This window comes from Euphorbia lathyris, chromosome 3 (assembly GCF_963576675.1).
Source record: "Euphorbia lathyris chromosome 3, ddEupLath1.1, whole genome shotgun sequence".
NCBI lineage: Eukaryota > Viridiplantae > Streptophyta > Magnoliopsida > Malpighiales > Euphorbiaceae > Euphorbia > Euphorbia lathyris.
This window is the reverse complement of record NC_088912.1, coordinates 69,415,538-69,421,755: the sequence shown is the minus strand read 5'-3', so window position 1 is coordinate 69,421,755 and position 6,218 is coordinate 69,415,538.

The following is a 6,218-nucleotide window of genomic DNA, read 5'->3' as shown; positions in this document are numbered from 1 at the left end:
ATACATACAAATGGATAAATATGTATATAAAAAAGATTATTTATAATCTGAAATTTCAATCAGAGTTGCTCTAATGAAATCTTTTGTCTTGGATAGTCGGATGTAGTCCTATAATTTTTTTGGTGACAAAATGTAGTCCTATAATGAGAGAGACTAAGGTTAGATGGTATGTCACATCAAAATTGAAACATTTGTATGGTGTTGTTTTAAGCATAGACATGTGATTTCTTCATATGGAAGGATTTGAACACCATAACACATGTTTTTCCTACCATGTGTGCTTTGTGACCAAAAGATGGAAGGACAATCTAACTTTTTCCTAGCATGAGACTCTTTAAGTGAAAAATATGTTTTTTCTCGAAACGTTATCCTTGATATCCTTAACTAGTTTAAAAAGTGTAATTCATTTTGGCTACTTTGGAAGGATGCCCTCAAGAGCTAGGTACTAATTCAGCTCGGACAGGGACCAACTGGGCAAGTAAAATGAGTTATTATGGAAAGAACATAGTAAGTGGGAAAGGCTTTATCAAGTTCACATCTCATAGTTCTATATTTTGCAAATCCGGAAAGTTGTGCATATACGCACGCTTGTGAATATAGATGAACTGTTGAGATAATGACAATTATAGTGGACGTGATATGAAGTTTAGGATAAAGTATACTATTTCTTAATTACACACGTAATTCAAGAGGTTGTATATCTCCAATGAGTATACAACGTTTGAGTTCTTGATTGTATATCGATCGCACAAACTATTAGCGAGTATGAACAAGACAAAGTGATGGAATATGTTTTCGTTACGTGCGAGTGGGAGATGTAGGAATAAATGGAGTAAACGGGCCTTGGCCCATTTACCGATCCATTTATGGCTCGGTCATAACCTAGTCAGTTTAGGATTAGAGTTAGGGTTAAAGGTTTAATCTAGCTATAAATAGATAGATAAGGAGGCTAAACCCTAAGACATTACACAATAGAAAACACAAAAGAGAGACTACTACTACTCTCTCTCTCTCCAAAACCGTCGCCCCTCCCTCTCTTGGTTCTCTTCACGTTCTTAGTTCGTGGAACAACGGAGATTACTCCTTCGGTATGGTAATCTCCTAGATCGGTGATGCGGAGCCAAAGTCAATTACTTCCACTGCTATTCAATAGATCTGCGCTATAAGAGGCAAGCCCAAATCTGTTGATTTACTTATTATTAGATCCAGGTTCATCACCCGTCCCTTAGAGGTCAATGATAGTTTTGTCGGGGTTTAGTGTCCTATAGACAATTGTTGCAGGATACAAACTTAATGTAAATGAATTGTTCTTTATATCATTTGTTTTAATGAGATATATGTTTTATAACTATATAAAGGCAATCCCTTTTAAGCACTAAATAAAGTCTAATAAAAGGAAATCCGTAAGTTTGTTTAAAGTGATTATAAAGTGTTCATACAAGCATGAAGTGAGACAAAACTTTATAATAAACTAATAAACTTAAAACCACCCCAAGTCAAGTGATATGTTTAGGATTGATATATCACTGTTGAGACTTGTATGTAACAATGTCTTCTGTCCGACAGAAAGCTGATCTCACAAGCTTCATATATATAGATATCTGGACAGTTACATAGATCCGATGAAACGTCGTTCATTAGGATTGGGGATCCGATTTGAGATAACAGGATGGGTAGATTCATCCTTGTCACCTGTTCACCTCATTGGTATTAATAGGTATAACTAATCCTCAGACTCAAAGGAATGTTAATTGGTCATCCTGAATTACTGAATATGAGACTTTGATCCTGCGGTCCCACGATCCTTAACAGAGATGACTCTGGGATGTGAACTTTCAAAGGTTGGGTGTCACAAGAGGTAATGTTAGGGTAGTTATACATTGGATTGAGCATTTATCACTCCCGATTAATGGGAGATACATCCAAGGATCGCTTGTGGAAGACTCGACTCTAAATCCTTGCAAGGTGATAGCTTATGAGTAAGAAATACAGATTTCACTTAACCTATCTATTTGAGTTGACTCGGCCTATACAAGTAAAATGAACGTCTCGCTATATGTGACTTGACATCACCCATAGTCATAAGATTCAGTTCAAGGATGTAGTTGATAAAGGATCAAATTATACTGTAACTAATACGGAAGGGTTAACGGCAGAATCAACCTGTCTTCTTAACGGACTCTGGGGGAATGATTGCAGACTTGCCAATAACATACTCAGTACATCATTCCGTTATGCAAGGATTAAATATAATTCTTGAAGAAATTAATTTAATAGTTGCATACGGCCAGAAGTAGTAAGAACCTAATGGATCACACATAAGACTTGGAACCAAAAGAGAGATGGATGTCATTAATAGATGGAAGCCCAAATGAGCCCAGTAAGGCCCATTTAATTAGGGGAGGCCGAAATTTATATATAATAAATTAGAGAATTATTTTAATTCCATTAATCCTAATTTGATTAGGTTTGTGAATTAAATTAATTAAAAGATAATTAAGTTAGGAGTTTTAATTAGATTAATATACTCCTATTATTATCCAATTAGGTTATTTATTATTATCCTAGATATATTAGATATATTATAAGATAAAAATTGGGAATCCTATTCCGAATTGAATTCCTATTAAGTAACCTATTCCTATCTAGCTAGGGTTTAGATACAAGTTATTATATATACCCCCCTAATAAGTGAATTTCGACTAAGCCCTAACCCTCCCCTCTATGTGATTTTCGAAACCTACATTAGAGAGAGAAAGTGAATTTGCATCCCCTAGTTCGTGGACAAGAATTCATACGGCTTCCGTCGATTGATTAATTTCATTCATCTCCTTTTCTCTTTGATCTTGTGTTGGTTAATTAGAGGCAATCTATTTTGGTTGCATCTCATAAGGGTTGATTCTAACTTAACCTCACCGTGTTATACTTCGTGCTTGGGAACTCGGAGAAGAATTGTGGGCGCTTCTTTAACAACGGTAGATTGTTCTTCAAAAGGTATTCATTCTTATCCCTCTTTATATGAAATAACGATTAACGGATCCTATGGTTAAAAGGAAGTAGGCTAAAAATTTTATATTTCCGCTGCTATACCTTAGCCTTAATTTCCTTCAGTGGTATCAGAGCCATCGTTAAATCCGTTATTTCATATATGAAAATTTAGAAGTTTTTCAATAGGATTGAATAAATATTTATGGTTAGGATTAATTAACAAATAGTTTGATTAATTAATTCTAAAGATAAATAAATTTTAGTTAATTGTTAATTAAAACAGATTATGCGTATGTTCCTAATTATTTCGGTTGATAATCATTATAACAAAATCTATTAGTTTTATAGTTAGGTTAATAAAATTAGTTTTATTAATTCTAAAAGATAAAACGGAAATCTATTGTAGCTTTTCCTATTTCTGAAAATCGTTTTTAAAACCGTTTTAAAATCTGATATATATATATATATGTTTTTTTAAAAAATAAATAAATAAATACGACAGCGGCTCGGGTCGCGCCTCACGGCGCGACCAACCGCTGTCGCGCAGCTGCTGCCTCGCGGCAGCCGCAGGGCTGCTGCCTCGGGCCCCCGGCCCGAATCCCACTTGATTTTAATTGTTAAAATCGGCTTGAAAACAATTTGTATATATATATATATGTTTCAGAAATTAATAGTTTTCTGTTTTGATTATCGAATGAAAATTCGTTTAAAAGTTTGTTTTTACCAAGTTGTAAATCAAAGTGTTAAATGAATTGAAATCAAAATAATTGGGACATGCATAATCGACATTTTATATGGTTATACTAATCTAAGGATTAATATAAAGATACAAAACGATTAGAAGTAAAATTGGATGAAAGTTAATTTGACGAGTTAATGTGATTAACCTAAATATTACATAAGCCGGTTATGTAATCAACCAATTAAATTTATTTAAGTGAGTCTATGCATGTTTGGAGTTATGGACATATTTGGACCCTCTTTTAGTCTTTTGGTATTTTTGAAATAGGGCCTGCGCGTCCTGCCTTTCTACTATCTATTGTAATTTCTCCTCTCATCCGATTCCCTTCAATTCAATTGAAGTTTTCTTATAGTAGTATAGAAATTAATATGTAATTTCAAGGCGCCATGGAGAAGACGGAGGACCTAAAGAGAAATATGTAATAGTTAGTATTTCCTTAGGTTTGCCCTTTTATTCCGTCTCTGGCTCGACGGAATAATTTAGATGATATGTCCATAATGCCAATGTATGTGTCTGAAGTATGCTAAAGCAAATCAAGACTAAGTTAGATTATGAGACCTAAAATAAAATCCCTCATTAAAAAGTTAAGTAAATAAGCAAGTTATTAAAATCGGTTGCCCCTCCCTAATATTATAATTCAGCCGGCAGTACTGGGGGCCTTTGGGTTGTTGAGTAAACTCAAGCTCGGGGTCTTATGGTAACACCTGAATTATCGAAAATCGTTCTTTCATGAATATGGGGTAATACTTAAATTAGATTATGATAATTGGATGAGTAAACTCATGTTGTCATAAACTAATGGGCAAGATGGTTGGGATTAATATGAATAGCATATTAGTTACTAATATGGTTAGTAACCCAATAACCTAGGAATCACATTAGAGATGTGATTGATCATATGAATCTACCTAATGAATGAGACTAGCTTGTTGAGTAAACTCAAGGCGAAATCTCAGGAGTTAGGATCCTAACTCACTAAAGGATTTGTGAAATTCTTCGAATTAATATGGAGGGCTATTAATTTGGCAAAATAGTGGGAGCAATCTAAAATAAACTAAAAGTCCTATAATTTTAGATTGTTATACTTTAAAGCAAATGAATGACATACGTTTACTCTTTCTCACTCTCAGTTTGATTAAACACTCTTAAAATCATGACTAACACCAATCTGCAAAATACATTTACCGATAACAAGTTGAATAGTTCAAACTTCACCGACTGGTATCGCAACCTCAAAATTGTTTTGAAGTTCGATAAAATAGGGTATGTATTTGATACATCGATACCCCCTATCCCTGAGATGATGCTCCCATCGAGGAAATCGATGCTTACCAGAAGCACAAGGCTGATAACGATCATGCTGGATGCATCATACTTGCATGGATGACATCAGAATTAAAAAGGCAACTATGTCTGTTCCATCATCGTGCACCTAAAGGAACTGTTTGGGAAACAGACCAGGTGCGAACGCTACGAGATATCCAAGTTGCTATATCATTGCAAGATGCAAGAGGGCACATCTGTAATGACACATTGTGTCAAGATGATTGGCTACATTACCAAACTTTCTAGGATTGGATTCGTGATGGATAACGAACTAAGTGTAGACTTAATTCTTCAATCCCTCCCAAAGAGTTATTCATAGTTCTTCATGAACTATCAGATGAATGACTTGCAAACCTCTCTTGAAGAGCTTGCAAATATGCTCAAGTCAGTTGAGCCCAACATTCAGAAAGACAAGGCTATACCGGCTCTTGTCATAGAGGGATCAAAGAAGAGGAAAGGGAATTCTCCCAATCCTAAACATCCCAAGAAAGGTAAGAAAGCCATGCCCACTAAAGTTAAGGGAAAGGAAGTGAAGAAGCCCAAAAGAAAGTGCCACTATTATGGTGACGTGGGGCATTGGAAGAGAAATTGTTCTTTGTACCGAGCTACCCTCCAGAAGGGAAAAGCCGGTACTCCAACATATGGTATGTTCTATAAAGAACAAACATTGCAATTTTTATAGAGATTCGATTTTCTATTTCTCAGGAATATCACAAAATGGGATTTATGTGTTGATTTATGTTTTCGCAATTGATACCAAAAGACATAAGCTAGATAATTCAACTTACTTGTGGCATTGTCATATAAACAAGAGACGCATGCTAAAGCTACATTCAGATGGGCTTATAGATCCAATTGATTCCGAATCATTGGAAACATGCGAATCATGTTTAAAAGGTAAAATGACAAAGACACCCTTTAGCAATAAAGGTGAGAGTGTATCAGACACACTAGGACTCATTCATTCAGATGTATGCGGTCCTATGTCGGTCCGAGCAAGAGGAGGATTCAGATACTTCATAAGCTTCATAGATGACCATACTCGATATGGTTACATCTACTTGATGAGGCATAAATCAGAAGCTTTTGACAAGTTCAAATGCTTCAAGAATGAAGTGGAAAATCAATTAGGAAAGAAAATAAAGACGCTTCGATCCGATCG